This window comes from Thermobia domestica, chromosome 5, assembly GCF_964235325.1.
Source record: "Thermobia domestica chromosome 5, izTheDome1.hap1.1, whole genome shotgun sequence".
NCBI classification, from domain to species: Eukaryota; Metazoa; Arthropoda; class Insecta; order Zygentoma; family Lepismatidae; genus Thermobia; species Thermobia domestica.
The window spans coordinates 312,276,616-312,293,497 of record NC_137458.1 but is presented as its reverse complement, the minus strand read 5'-3'; the positions used below and the strand labels follow the sequence as shown (position 1 = coordinate 312,293,497).

Here is a 16,882-nt window from a genome sequence, read left to right as displayed (position 1 = left end):
TCAACTTTTTAGATATTGCATTGCAATAGTATACGCACTTTCTCTTACATTTTATTTTTTTATTTTAAAATTCAAAAAGTTTTTTTGAATGCAAACTTTACCAACATTGGCACCAAATATGGTGTTAATAGCTGTATAAGTTTCAACGTTGTATCTCTTATAGTTCCGAACTTATGACGTGATATATTTAACGCGACGTTAGAATTTGCCATTAGCAAGATTTCACTCTTTCAATGTATTTCAATACTTGAAAGTTCTTCTCGATGTGAGAAAAACAGATTATTTGATAGATAATACAATGTTCTACAATAATTTATTCATACCTAGTAAAAGAAACTATTTCTAAAATTCAGGCTAAGTTTGGCAACAATGGGCATAAGGAAAAGCATTGCCATTTACTCCTGTACTGCAATCTAAGGGTGGGACGCTCTATAGATAACATTCATTTTATTATAGACAGCTTACATTGAAGCTTCAGGTACCATCACATGGGGTACTTACGGGGAACAAATGGCAACTTGAACCCCATATTCATGCTCAGGATGTTAGATTCGTACGAAATAGACACCAATTTCAACAGTTTCACTTTGACCCAAAATGGGGATGGGGTGCCATAGGTCACCAAATGGAGCCTTAGTGATTTTGGGGTCTTTCGAGCGTAATTTCTTATTCATTCATTTTTAAACATGCTTAATAATAACCAATTGACCCTGTTCAGGTGCGGTGTAGGTTTGCAGGCACTTTTGACCATGACGCACCCGCGGTACAATTATGGATATTATGTTATTCTGGGGTTAAAGTGACATCTAAAACCTATTTTTTCATATTTTTCTCGAAGAACTTCTTAGGTAAAGAGATCAAGATATTGAATTGATTTTTTTGAAAGAGGCAAATTGTGGCGGTTAGCTGTTTCATTTTTCAGAAGAAGCCCTCATGTACACCTACACATACATCTAAGTTTAAACAACATCGATCAAGCCAATTTTGAGAAATAATTCCACTACTTTTCCGATTTTACGTCATTGTTCACGATTATAATTTAAAGTATAAATATTACCTTCACTGAGTTTCTATACAGCTTAACGTTGTTTATCATATTAATATTTTAAATATGCTACTCCAATAAATACTTTCACAAAGCCTTAATGTTAGTGTTAAACTCCATTTGGTGAACACTCTAAAAATCAGGAATTAGTTATTTAAATCAGGAATTAGTTATTTCAGTGTTTTACGAAGTGTTATTCCTTATTTTAGGGATAACTTTCTTTCAACGGCAAATTTAGTAAATAATTTGATCAACCAACTTATTAAATTTATTTACTTTCATTATTCTGCAACTTTCGTAATCATACAATTACTTCTACAGAATGGCAAATTCGGTAAATGTTTAATTTGTTTAGTTTCTAAGTATTTTCTAAGTTATTACTTACTAAATTCGAGTTTCTTTACTTTGACTTAACTATATCAACAACTTAGTTGTTACACTGTAATTTCTTAAACAGATTGAATTTATTAGTTCAGTTAACCAGGAGTAAAACATAAGACACTTATTGGTTCAATTCTTTGCATAATTGACAATTCAGTACATCTCATTGCCTATTGTTAAAATAGTAAAAATAACATTTTTTGCTTGAAGAAAGTAACCAGCTGTATTTGAAATCCCAGTTATTTTTAATGATATAAAATTGTTTTTCATCTGCAATATTCAATTTTTTTTAAGGCAATGTTAAAAATAAATATGTGTAATAAAATTGTTGTAAACTTTAGATCCTCAAAATAGGAAATTAATTATTAATAATTGATGTTCCGCCATTAATATATTTTCTAAACAAAAAACGTGTTTATTTTCGTAATAGAGATCCTGATGTTATTTAAATAGTTTAGTTAGTGTGTCCATCGGTCATTTGAAAAAAAAACTGGAGAAGATATTGGAAGATAAAAGATGTGTCAGATCGATTTCATTTCATTTTCATTTTTCTTCCTCCGTATTTTACAGTAGGCTGGAAGTTCTTGACATTTATCTTTGTATTTACTTGTCAAAAAAACTATTATTCTACCATGACGTTCGTGCAGGTTTAACTTAAATTCGTCGATAAACAACACATTCCCACCAATTTTTGGGTTTATCTTCGAAAGTTCCAGAAAATTTAAATATCTTTTATTTCTTAATTTGGATAATACATGGTTTCTTTCTAGCAATTCTACCATTATATCCTTCCCGTATTAACTCTACATGGTACAATACACTGACCAAACAAAACATTGTTACAACCCATTACTATTGGAACGAAATCGTTGAACTCTACCGAATATCCGACATTAAAAGCATTCTATTGCTTTATAGTCGTAAAGTAACAATTAATCACAAATATACTTACTATTAAAATATGTTATACTTACTATTAACATATGTGGTAACTTCACAATATTTTACAAACGCAAGCAAACGAACAGAACACAATGAAGTCCTCTTTATTAGTTGCCTATCCAAATACTTTCTTCTACTAAAAACAAATGTCAAACGTAGCACACACTACTTCGTAAATGAATAGCGGTCGGTCAAGACTCGATTCAGATTATCGTTTGTAGCAAGATTTTAGCCTAAATTTATATGACACAAATACCCCTTTCTATTTGAAAATATTGTATGGAATATAATATGCGGAATTCCAGTTGACTGCGATGATCATTTAGCGCAGTTTTAACACCAATACCAACCGGTTGCTTTTCCATTGTCCACTTGTCTTTTTATTACTGCCCTGTCATGATACTTTTTGCTATTAGATACATATGTCAAACACTGTCTCATAAACACATGGTTGTGTGTCAAAATTGAGGTCACATTCTCATTTGTGGGAATACAAAGCCCAAGTTGAAGTGTAAAATCATAGCTTTTTTCATTTTAAAAAATGTGCGGTCTGTAATATGGCGGAATTCAAGATGGCTTCCACGGTGACCACACTCCAAATCAATGCAGTTTTTGCAATAATACCAATTGCAACATTTGATTTTCTCCGTCCTCTCGTGTCATTATTATTGTTCTGTTCCAATACTTTTGACTAACCCTGTACGGAGATCCACATGTATGTTCTTACTACAAAATTAAAGAAACGTTTTCAAGAGAATATTATTCATATAACATGTGTTTTTATATGTTGATTCAGGCGCAGAAATGGAATTTTAGAACTAAGGGAACAGTCATTAATAGATAAAGTCTGATTGGACTATGTCTCGAGAATACAAACTCAGAGAGACACGGTTGAAAGCAAACTTTCATCGAGAACCGACTAAGCGATAGCGATTGTTGCAGAACAAACAGCAACCAAACAAAATTAATATCACCATTCAAATTTCATTTTGGTTTCTAATAACCACTGACATTATTCCTTCTGTTGGACAAACTCTTCTACTTACTAAGGGGACATTATCCCCTTGTGCATCTTTGATTTTTCACTCTTGTTTTGATTTTAGGCTTTCTGGCCGTGGGACCATTTCTACCCAGGCCCTTTTCACTCAAGCAATTTTGTCGCGGGGCCGTTTTGAGCAGGGTCACTTTTGACGCGGGGCCGTTTTGACTCGGGCCTTTCTGTCCTCGGATCCAGGCCCTTCTGACACGGAATCCGATCGATATTCCCTCCGCTGCCATATTCCCAACACAACTCACACAGCGCCCTCTCCAAATACAGCAGGTACTTTTTTTGCCGGACACTGTATTTGAGCTTCCTTCAGCGAAGAATAAAGCAAGTAAATTTCATATATTTGGCAACACTTTTTATAGTTTTTATCTAATATAGCTATTCCCTGTTCGGCCTAAGCTCTAAAAACAAACAAAGCCACGTGAAACTAAATCTAGCTGATTTGCTGTTGGCCTACCGACGCTTGTACTCCTCCGCAAAATAGTTCATATGATTTGATTATTACTTTCACTATGAAGCTCCATATAAAACTGTTATATTATTATAAATGACAAAAATATAATACGGCTTATCTAATAATATTGCAATCAAGTGTGGTTAATGGAACAATAGAAATAAGCACTAAGCGTACGCAGTAATTATGGCGCTAATTCAACTGTAGACGCGTGTTCTGCTTTCAAGTCTGAAAGACGGCTGGCATGAATTCCGGTTTCGAGAGTGTTGTGGTGAAACACCAACAAGGTAAACCTTTACTCACTAAGCAACAATTGTTTACGAGCGAAATTCATTTTTTTTTTAATCTATCCAGTTTTTTTCTTTCTTTTGTGCTGCTGCTGTAAGTATCTGGACAACACGAGACAGTATTGTCAAAATGCACGTGTATAATTTGCTCCTCCCCGTAGGGAGTGGGAGTGATACATTACTAGCCAATCGTAATTCTGACAAGCGGAAGGATACAAATATTTTGTTTATCGGAGTTTAGAGCTTACGCTGAACAGGGAATAGATATGGTGGGGACGGGGAACACGGAGCCAGTAGAGCAATGTTAGAACACTAGTTTACAGTTCCTTTCTAAAGAACATATGCAGAACTAAGGATAGGGAGCTAGAGAGAAAAAATAGATATAATGAGATTTACGATTAGGGATACTACGTGTTCAAGAAAGAATGATACTGACATTATTCAAATATTCACTTGTATACAACTTACTTATTCAACTTACATTCTTCTAATACAAAGGCAATATTCTATATTCTAATAGATCCTTAAAACTGGGACTTAAGAGCCTTCCATACTAAAAGTAATACAAAATTTACCACTTTTGTTTTGCTTGTTTATTTATAAGTGTAAGGAGATAATGAAATGCAATTTATTACGATCATAGATAATGTTATTCTACAATAGAAAATATTGATCTGATGAATTTTCAGTGTTGTCAGAATAACAATTCTCTCAAAATCTAAGTTAAAGCAGCGAGTAGAGGAACGAACTCAACTACATTTGATTACGTATCATGTTGCTCTATAATCCTGTAAACTACTTATTTAAAAAGAAATAATAGTTGTATTTAGTTTGTAATAAACAAAATAATTTTAACATACAGTTATTAAAATTAAATAATAATGTTATTTAGAAAGTAATTCACAGGATTCCACAACATGGTACGTAATCAAATGCAGTTGAGTTTGTTCCTCTAGTCGCTGCCTTAACTTAGACTTTTGGGGAAATGTTATTCTAGCAACACTGTAATTTCTATGGATAGCAACACTGAAAATTCTTCAGGTTCATATTTTCTGTTGTAGAATAACATTATCTATGATTGTGGTAAGTTATATTTCATTATCTCCTTTCACTTATGAAAAACAAGCAAAAGAAAAATGGTAAATTTTGTATTATTTTTAGTGAGGCAAGCTCTTAAACTAATCAGCAATAAGTGACGTTAAGCTTCGGTTTGTCAAAATTTATACAAGTTTACATCTTCTTCGTGGGAATCAAAATATACTCTCCTATGATAAACGTCCATGACTATGGATACGTTCTATATTTACGAAAAATAATTACTTTGCGACATACGATTTTTCGTGAAATATAATTAAAAACAATTAAAACACGATTGTTAGTATTCAATCTAATTCTCCAGGCATGGGTTTTCCTTGAAGACCTGCTACTACGTTCTGAGCTCCAAGGCACATCATATTCACTCGAGTAGGTACACTTGAACAACCAATGTGAGGCGTGATCACTGAAAAGAAAAAGAAAGTTACTATTTTATTGTTACAAGAAATCATGGTAGTTCCTAGTGAAGCATGCAGGCATATAAACAGGGAAGTAACTTGTGGGGGCAGGAGGGGCAACTGCCCCCCAGGGAAGCTCAACGCCTTCCGAAGGGGGCCCACTTAAAGACAAAATTTTCTTACTCCATATACAATACGAACATGAAATTATAAATGCAGCATCAAACAGGTTCACTACATTACATAAACAAAACAGCACACAAAAGGTAAATAAAACAAAAATGAGTCATGGGTCCATTTCAGTAAAAAACTGTCTACTATTAGGAACTCCAGAAATAATATTTATTCGTATAGCTCTGAAATGTGTCCCCTTAATTAATTTGTCATGTATGGAACGGGCCCAGGGGCCTGTGGGAAGGGCCATTGGCTCCGGGGGCCCACAAAGAATAAAAGATGGAAAGAAGGGGCCTATTTTCGAATTTTGCGAGAGGCCCAAAATAACTTTTCCTAAAGGACCCAAATATTAATGCTTACCCCTCCAGAAAAAAAATCTAAGTTACGGCGCTGCATATAAAGCTTTTATTTAACACAATTCTCTGCGTACACAGAATAAGTTCACACAATAAATCACAGCAGGGTAATTTATCGTCAAGGGCTCCCTCGTGGCTAAGCGGTTAGCGTAAGTTCCTTTAGCATGAGAGTTCCGGGTTTGATTCCCGGCAGGAACTCATGTAGTTCGGATCCCACGTTGAGCTATAGATTCACTTCTCATATAGCCTCACTGCTGAAAGGGGTCGTAGATCTCAAATCAAATCAAATAAAAACTACTGCATCATCATCAGGTGAATGTCTATTCCTGAAACATCTTACTAATAACCACAAGAAATTATGTCCTCGCATTTGCAGAGCTTATTGAAACATGATAACATTCAAGAGACTACTGCATAGGAAATGTGACTACAACATTACTATGTACAGAAGTGCAGACGTTTGAAAGTAGTACATAATTAGCTACAGAAATTTTTTTTAAAAAAATCTCAGACGATATCAAGAAATTTAACAGCCATTTCACAGTGGAAGTGATTATATTTATATATGTATAACCTATCTGCATAAAAAAAAACATTTTCATATAACATATCTGCATAAAATTCATCTTTGCTGTTACTGTCTTTTTCGGGCTATATGACGTATTTTACGGAATTGCCTTCAAAATTAAGGTGTGTTTTATACTCGAAATTAATATAAAAATGTCCAGTCTAAAATTATAATTTAACATTCCCGCCAGTCTTAAAAATGGCCATATAGGCTATTCGATGCCGCGGGAAACGCATCTCTATCTGGGAACATTGGATTCAACTGGTAGCAGCAGTGCACCGATGCGACGAACATGAGCTGTGGGGATTCACAAGCTTACTAACATTGCCTCCCTCCCGACCCCGCCATCACAAACCCAGAACCACAGATTAGATTATACAGACCGTAAACTCTGAGAAAAACTGGCAACAAGGTGAACCGTAGAACCTCTAACATGCGACGACAAAACTAACCAGTCAATCTGTTACTCGACAACCCATGACATCACGCTCGAATAATAAAAATGTTACGGTATTTTTTTTTAAAAAAAGCTTAAAAACTAAGGTCGTCTTATAGTCCGTAGCGTCTTATAGTCTGTAAAATAAAGCATGTCCTTTCTTCAGGCGATGCAGTAATTGAAACTTCGGGTATTATGGAATAGCCGGGTAATATGACATACTTGCATATTCTATCTATATAGTGCTGCCTCCAAGCGGAAAGCAGGGAAAATAATTCTGAATGTACCCATAGTGCTCCACTTCAGTGTTGGTGAGCTTATCGCATGTATTTTAAAGCCAAAAGTAGGATTCGTCAAGTCTTGAAGGTAAATGTCTTAAATTCTGTGATAACCTATCAAACTCTAATAGAACATAGGAGTGTTCTTTATCATAATGTGTAGTAAGGGAAGTATAGTTTAGATGTTTAGATAGCAGTCTTTACGATATACATCTTATCGTAGACTTAATAAATCTTTCATTTCCAAGATGGCTTGTCAAGACAGAATTGCTTCGATTATAATGTATAAGCGTACGAAAGAAAACTGTTGAAACGAAGATTATAGTGAGCCAATATACAAAAGGTCTACAGATAAAAACAACAAAGAAAGACACATAGAGCGCTTAGTGTATTGGGAGATATGATCTTGACGAGAAATAAACCTACTTTAGTGCAAACACTTAATTAGGAAGAAAAAACGTGGTACTACAGTTTCAATAAAGTTGTTTAAGGAAGAATTCGGTAATGAAAATAAGTCTTTTCATTCCATTTCCTCTTCACAACTCGACTGCATCATGTATTCCAGAACGGTGACAGCAATGTTGTGTACTTTTGGTGGAGTCAGTCAGGGGGTAAAAGTGAGGGGGAACGCGGGGAGACGTCGTTTCCCCACCTCCAGAAAATATCGGTGGCGTTCCCAACTTTCTAAAAATTTACCATGGCGAAAGATAGGCACGGGAGACGGCGTGACGTCATGCGTTCCCCTACCTTTTCGGGTCCACTTTTACCCCTGGAGTCAGTGATGAAAGAGCTGTGGTATGTAAAAGTTGTTGTTTTCATACGGTATCGCGCTGAGCACGATGTACCCATGGTAATCAGGTTTCCGCACAGTAAGACGCTGTCGGGATCACAGATCCATCGGCAGTTGTGTTACGTGTATGAACCAAATGTCATGAGCGATGATCAGAAGATCCTGCAGAGAAACAACAGGTTGTACCAATGTGCATGGAAACACCCTAGTGGTCGACTATCCATGGTTATGTCTGAATTGATAGAAAGTGCGCAGGAACCAATCCTGCAAAACCGGTGGTTCACAATGTCCGAACTCTCCTTTTCAGATTCCGCAAATCCCCCATTCCTTGCTGACAGAGATCGTCGTCCAGCGAATGTAGTTTGGTAAGTTGTTGTGCACGATGGATTCCAAAGCAATTGGCAGCGGAGCACGAGAAGCGTGTAGCTCCGCTTTGACCTTTCTGCTGCGTTACTATCAGATAAGTGACCAACTATTCAATCGCAGCGTCACCAGGGACGAAACATCAGTGTGCAATGTAACCTCGCCCTACATTTCGGACCTTGCACTCCATGAAATTCACCTGTTCTTCCACCTGAAACGATTTCTGGGCGGCAGCTGACTTGTAGACGGTTGTGGTATCCTGGTTCCAGTCCTTGGCAGAATAATTCTTTTACGTAGGCATGCAAAAACTGGTGCCACGTTACAAAAAGTTGCTTAACAGTGATAGTGGATATGTTGAAAAGTAAGTTAGGTATCACTAAATAAAAAAAATGTTTCTACTATCCATCTCTCATTTTACAGTCCATCGAAACTTTCTATCTGGACGCGCCTTGTATATATATATATACAGGTGTTTCAAAAGAATACCGACAACGTTTGGGAAGTGATTCCTGACACCAAGATAAGACAAAAAGTATAGACCATCCTGGGTGCACAAATGCTTCCTTTCGGAGTTATAGGCTGCCGAAAATATGAAAAAATAAACTTTGAAGGCCCATAGCTCCAAAACTATGAGACCTACCATAGTCGGGACAAGACTTCACTTAGAAACTAGTATGTGTCCTATCCAAAAATACATGTTTCAGAATCCTAAGGCACTCACGAAGCAATTTTTATAAAGGGAGTTTTTCTACAGGCATATAATTTGAAATACTCTCAATCTACCATGCCATATATATACATTAAACGTAACGTTGTTATCATAAAGCAAAAGAATAAACCTTTCCACAATTCTCTAACTGAAGAAGGGGACTATCCACAGGTAAAGGTTCCGGAGTTGTTACATCAAGGCCAGCTCCGAAAATACTATTGCTGCGAAGGGCTTCAATATATTCACACACTTGAACCAAAACATCGTAATGAAAAAGAAAACATAATCCATTTCGTAGGGCCTCAGATAAGTGTCAAACAACAGTCTACGAGTAAGCCATATAAGGTTCACGAGGCCCCACGGTCAGTTTTAGTGTGAGTCATATATGACTCACGGAGCGTCACACAGCACTTTAGTGTGAGTCACATATGACTCACATGGCGGTCAATGTGTTAATAGTTGAATTAAATCAATGCTTGTCTAATTTTTATTGCAAGTTGTGTGTGCTTCAGCATTTTCAGTATTTTACTCGTAAAATTATGTAAGGCGTATTTAAGAAGTGACATACACTTAAAATATATTATAAAGGTGTCTGCATTACAATACACATTTAAGTGTTCGTCACAAAAGACCCAGAATTGTTTCACGCTGGGAGCTCATGTTTTTCGAAAAATGAAACCTTTGAGTTTTACGTCCCACGTTTATGCCGGTTAGGCTAAGGGGACGGTGATGATGAGTAACGAATGAAATGGTGGAATGAAGAAAGTGGGAGGAAACGAGAAAACCCAGAGAAAACCCACGCACGCGGTGTTTGTCCACCACAAAGTTCACTTGGCGGGGGCTGGGATCGAACCCGGGAACCCAAGCACCAGGGGTGAACGCTCTACCACTGAGCCACCGCGGCCCCCATGATTTTCGAATCCCACGTTAATCTCAGGTTCATCTCACGTAACTTCGATAAAAAAAAAAATACGCTAAACTTCAAATCACTCAACATTTAAACTATTGTTAGACCCAGTGGCTAATTTAAGGGTGATCTTCCGGGCTTAATCCAACCCGAAATTTTATTATTTTAAAGTAAATGAAATATCTTGCAGAATTTTCACATCCCCAGGAATAAAGTTAGCAAAGCCCCCGAAACAAAATCGTAAATACGCCACTGATTAGACCTATTATTATTAATAATAATATAAATATGAGTGATATCAACTTGGTTATTTGTACTCTCTTGGTGAAATTCTGACTATGTCGAAAGAAGAAAACGAAAAGCATTCAAACGTATTTAGCGATTATTAATTTTCCCAGACTGCATATTTAGAGAAAGTGCTTCTATTCATTCCGTACGTACATTTTTTTTTCAACTCATAATTGATCTTTCTGGAGCTGTAGCACGTCAAATTAGTAAATCCATTTTAACAACTATTTCTGTATCATGAAAGGATAAAAGCATTTGGGGAAAAAATAAGTAAAAATCTATCTGTTAACAAAAGAAAACTCTTTCTGTTTGTAACGTGAACTCATGTCTTTTCCATTAATACCAAACCTTTATCGCTTGTTTACTGCTTTGGTTGCATTTTTTTTCATTTATCGGTACATTCTTTATCTTGATCTAAATGCATAAAGAGCGAAAATCAGAATAATTGAACGGAAACCTGGTTATAAAAGATCATACGTTACATTTGATGGTCATTACCGATGCTAATGTACTTTCAATCTACAGTGTAAACATTTATCTGCAAAGAACAAACCAATACTTTTATTGTTGTTATTATTATCAGTGTGGGCTCACGAATTGTGAAATACAGGGTTTTTCAAAACAACATCGACAACGTTTGGAGGTGATTACTGACACCAAGGTAATACAAAAAGCACAGATCAACCTAAGTGCACAAATGCTTCCTTTCGAATCTATTCCTTTACAAAACCGAAAAGATGGTAGTCGGAGGGTGCCATGTCGTGGCTGTAGGGAGGATGTGAATGTTTCCCACCCAAACCTCCCGATCTGCCCCATACTGGCACGTGCAGTATGCGAACGCGCATTATCCTGCTCAAAGTTGATCTTCTTTCCAGGTCGTTTATCACACAAGACACGACAGAGATTCAAAAGTGTCTGGATGTGGCGGGCAGAATTTATGGTTTGTCCTGGCTTAAGAAAATCAACCAGAATGCAACCCTGTGTATCCCAGAAGACGCTCCCCATAACTTCCCCTACCGATTGTGCTGTCTTCGCTTTCTTCTTCGGTGGCAAATTCAAGTGGTGCCATTTCACACTCAGTCGTTTTGTTTCAGGTTCATAATGATGGAACCAGCTTTTATCTCCAGTCACAATACTCGTCCAAAAGTCATCACCTTCATGTCGAAATCTCTAAGAGAGGTTTGGGTAATGGTTAGTCTCTGACGTTTGTGGTCCTCGTAAACATGGGACCCAACGCGTACAAACATTCCGATAACCTAAGGTGTGAATCATTTCTTGCACCGCACTATGTCCAACACAAAGCAGCGATTTCATTCCCAGTGATACATCTGTCTCCCCTAATCAGCTCATCAACCCTTACCTTGTTGCGTTCCGTGGATGCAGTTCGAGGGCGCCCGCTTCGAGGCTCATCTTCGAGACTCGTTTTTTCATTCTTAAAATGTTTCACCCACCTCCTAACACTACTGCCACCCATGCACACATCTCCATAGGCACGCTCCAGTATGCGCTGAATTTCAGAAGCAGATTGGTCCTCTTTAACCACGATTCAATCACAGCACCCTGTTGAAACAAAAACATCGCTGCCCGCCATTTTGGAAATCCTACCTGTTGTCACGTGCTAGCAAGAAACAGCGTCAACGTCTGGAAAGAAAGAAAGAAAGGTCTGTAGATTGAGATGATATACTTAGTTTCACTTACAACAGAAGTTTACGGGTGTGAAAACATGCTAGTACTTTCAGAATGACCCTCGTAGTTCCCAAGTCAAGTCTTGACCCGACTACAGTAGTTGAGTTGAGTTGATTTTGAGTTTAACGTCCCTTTTCAGCAGCGAGGCTATATGAGACGTGGACCTACTGATTAACGTGGAATCCGAACCACATGAGCTCCCGCCGGGAATCGAACCCGCGTCTCCCACGCCGAAGGCGCGTACGCTAACCGCTTAGCCACGGAGGAGCCCCCGACTACAGTAGGTCTCATAGTTTTGGAGCTATGGACGTTTAAAGTTCATTTGTTCCATATTTTCGGCGGCCTACAACTCCGAAAGGAAGCATTTGTGTACCCAGGTTGATCTATACTTTATGTCTTATCTTGGTGTCAGGAATCACCTTCAAATGTTGTCAGTTGTTTTGAAACACCCTGTATATTTCTTGCGTAATGCTATTCAAGAAGCAGGGACCGTGGTGGTTCAGTGGTTCAGCGTTCACCTCTGTTGCGTGGGGTCCTTGGGTCGATCCCAGCTCGCGTGAAGTGGTGGACAAACACAGTGAGTAGGTTTTCTCGGGGTTCTCCTGTTTCCTCCCACTGCATTCATTTCTTATCATCACCACCTCCTCTAATCTAGTCGGCATAATCGTGGGATGTAGAACTTAAAGATTTCATTTCATTTCATTTTCAGTTCAAAAACCGAAATAATTTTTCCCATTGAAATTAATGTAATATAATAAATTGATTCTAGGTACAGAATCATGGTACTGTACGTACTTCTTTCTTTTCATTTTTAAGTGTTTTCTGTGATATGAAAATAATATTATCCTTTCTAAAACAAAACACTATGAGAGTTAAAAAGTCACAAGAACATAAAAAAGAAGAAGCAGTAATTGTTATCAGCATACTGCGAAAGCACTACAAGACGCACGGAACTCTGGGTAGATGCATGTGTGCGTCCAATGAGAGCCGGTTCGCTTGAGGCAGAACTTAGCAAGTTGCTTACGAATGCCCAAATCTTTGGCATTTGAAGCATTACAAGTAATGTTTGTTTTGTAGTGGTTCTATGCGAACTTTCATGTGTAGCAATGTCTTCTTTGAAGATTCTGTTAGCTTGTAGAGTCTTCTTCAATGCAAACAAGAATAGTGGAATGGGGACTTTCCCTTTTCCGCCTTCACGATTCTGGGTTCGCATTTGTGACACGGAGATTATTGGGTCATCCTTCTCTTCAGTGGTGTTGTAATGTCTTCAATGCTGGTATCGATTGGAAGGTGGCGAATAACTGTTTTGAAGGTCTGAGTTTTTGTCTTAGTTTCGGTGGGATATTGTAGTTTGTTGTAGGAACAAATGTGGTTTTGCAGGACTTCATAATGTTCCTGAAGCTGGCACTTAACTTTTGTGTATCTTTTCATGAATTGAAAAGTGACTTCTTTGCTGCAATCTATACTTACTGATTGTTCCAATCTTTGAATGAAAAATGAAATGAAATCTTTAAGTTTAACGTCCCACGGTTATGCCGGCTAGGCTAAAGGAGACGGTGATAATGAGAGATGAGTGAAATGGTGGAATGAAGAAAGTGGGAGGAAACGGGAGAACCCCGAGAAAATCCACGAGCACGGTGTTTGTCCACCACAAAGTCCACACGGTGCGAGCTGGGATCGAACCAGGGACCCCCACCGGAGGTGAACGCTCTACCACTAAGGCACCGCGCCCCCTTGTTGCAATCTATAGTCCTGTGTTGGAGGGTAATCATATATGTATATCCAAATTTTAGTCACGTCTGAGGTAATCTTCATATGGTCTATTTTCTCATCCTTGCCAAATTCAGTGTTTGGAGTGGAAGCTCTTTTTTTTTTCTTTGTATCATCCATATATTTTGAAAGGACCTCATAGGCATTTGATATTGGTATAAGCAGACGTCTGTCATATCTCAGGTTTCTTTTTGATTTCAGTGGCATTTTGTAGTTTGTTGTAAGAATACATGTCTTGGACAACTTTGTAATGTTCTTGAAGCTTCCTCCTCCTTCTTTTCTTCTTCTTCTATTGATTTTTCAGAATTTTTCCAATAAAGACATACTGTCTATACAAAACTCTTAATTATTCTTGTTTTATAAAATAAGCAACATTGTTCATATAAGAATACAAAAATGCATAATTCTATTTACATTGAGATTTATAGAGGAAAATTGCATTGTAGTAAACAGATAACTAACGAACAAATAACTAACGTCATGCTTTGATGCATCCTTTCAACGACATCTAGTGATGTTTGTACGAACTCTTATCAGGACTTGCACTTTCACTCCACAAGCTATGTGCGCTATTGAATCGTTCGTATATGGATAATCGCTGCAAATCTCTGGTATTCGATCGTGCTGTTTTCACTCGTATGAAGTAGTAAAATTGTGTAAATAACGTGCAACCATTGTGAAATACGGAAGAAATACGATTAATTAAGTATCGAGTCACGTGCTCAAGTGTTTATTTTGAGATAGAATAGTTCAGGCGATTTAGTACGTCGGACTGTTGAAAGATAACCAAAAACCAGTGTAAATTCATTAGGACTACAAGCAAACGGAATAGACATTAAGGGCCCCGCAGATCCCTCAAGCCATCAGGGGCCCCCAAATCGTGAAGTGGAAAGTAGGGTAGGGGCCCCACTCCACGCTGTCTGCGGGAGGGCCCCTAAGCCTTTAGTTACGCCACTGCTTCGGAAGAGCAACAGAACTACGAAAGAACCGTTCCCAATAGGTATCAGATAGGAAGGTAGTCCGAAGTATTGATATTTTTGGTCTTGGACTGCACTTACAGTAATGAAACCTCTTCTTCGAGCGGGAAATATTACAAAATTGTGCTTTTGGGCAAAAACATAGACTGGACCTATGAACAACTGTAGAGGGTTTCTCGACCAAGGAATCTAAATTTCAACTTTTTGGTTCACAACTAGGTACTTGTGCGTCGCCCTCCTGAAAAGCGCTTTAATCCCGATTGTGTAATGCCTAGAGAAAAAGACGGAAAAGGCAGTGCCAGTGTATACATAGGCGCAGCTAGGAACTGTTGGGGGGGGCAGTGGGGGCAGACCTTTTGGTCGGTCTCGGATGTCTTGGTAGATGGACATCTTATAAGTGGCATTTTTATTTTTGTCAAAAAGTTGAGGGGCAATGCCCCCCATGAGTCCCCATAACTCCGCCCATGACTGTATGGGAGTGTTTTACAGGCGATTTATTTGGTGATTCAGTTCAAATTAGCGGAATAATGAACAAAAACTTGTATCACAACATTTAAGTGAGGCATGCAATTCCATTAGGAACGCGGAATTTGAGACGAAACTTTGTACTACAACATGATGGTTCCAAATATTCTTCCAAGTTATGCAGTAATTATCTGCAAAGCGAAGAAGAGACTTACATCACTGCGAAAATGGAACAGCAGCCACAGCCTCCGGGTTTGTTACCCATCGAGCTCGCTTGGTATAAACTTCACGTGACAGTTCGTAAGCACATACCAACGAATACTGAAGATCTGTGGAAGGCTCTTCAAAGCTGTTGGAGCCACATAGACTAGTTTTACAAAAATTGGATAAATTGGTCAAACAAATGCTTTGAATTTGTGACGCTCTTATGAATCCTAACGTTCCGTACTTCGATGAATGAGAACTCCCTAAATATTTTTTTTTCTCAATGGAAACAGAGCAGTGAATTTTCATTTCCCTAGTTTGAATAATACCTCCGTGAAGTTACCTCATTCCATAGGAGCACTAATGATCTCTTCTAGTGCAATCGTTAGATTTCTTAGAGCACCACCTCCCAACATTAGTGCTTTAATATTAGGGGTGTAGATATATGTCGCGAAAGTCCAATAAGAAATTCATGGAGGATTTTTCATTGGGTCAAATTCCCGCCAAATTCAAAAGCACTAATGATCTCTTCTAGTACAATCGTTAGTGTTTCTTAGAGTTCGTACCATCTCCAAACATTAGTGCTTCATGGGGAATTTTTCATTGGGTCAAGTTCCCGTAAAATTCAAAAGTAATAATGACCACTTATAATGTAATCGTTAGTGCTTATTACTGCATCAACTCTCAACATTAGTGTTTTTCAGAAGCACTAACGATACACTATCGATTACACTAGATTTCATCATTAGAGCTTTTCGGGAGGGCTAACATAAAGTTGGCGTCCCAAAAAGTTTTTCGCTTTTAACGTTCATATTATTGAAGCATTATTGTTGAAAGTTAGTACACTAAGAAACACTAACAATTACACTATAAGTGGTCATTACTTTTGAATTTCACGAGAATTTGACCCAATGAAAAAATCCCCGTTAAGCACTAATGTTGGCAGTTGGTGCTCTAAGAAACACTAACGATTACACTAGAAGAGATCATTATAGTGCTCCTATGGAAGGGGCAACTTCACGAAGGTGTGCACAATGAGTTTAATTTGCAAAACAAGTTTTACAAACGTGAGTTTATGTGGATGGATACAGTGCATTTTGTGTGGAAAATTCTGAAAAATCAGTAGTGTACTTTACTTAGACTGTTGACGATGAATGTATGTCTCATTCTTACACAGTATTATAGATTTTTTTTTTAAATGTATGAGTAATATGTCATTAATCACATTCAGTGGCGCATTTAGGGAATGGCTATCGGGCTT

General features: G+C 37.7%; 1 long non-coding RNA gene across 1 annotated transcript in view; it reads right to left on the bottom strand.

The window, feature by feature from the left end:
* Positions 1 to 4,564: 4,564 nt before the first annotated feature.
* The window catches only part of LOC145686790 (uncharacterized), a 31,697-nt gene continuing 19,379 nt past the window's right edge, over positions 4,565 to 16,882 (bottom strand). Inside the window, exon 3 of the long non-coding RNA XR_014131650.1 lies at positions 4,565 to 5,658. This is a non-coding gene — a long non-coding RNA (uncharacterized LOC145686790). The remainder of the gene's footprint in view (positions 5,659 to 16,882) is intronic.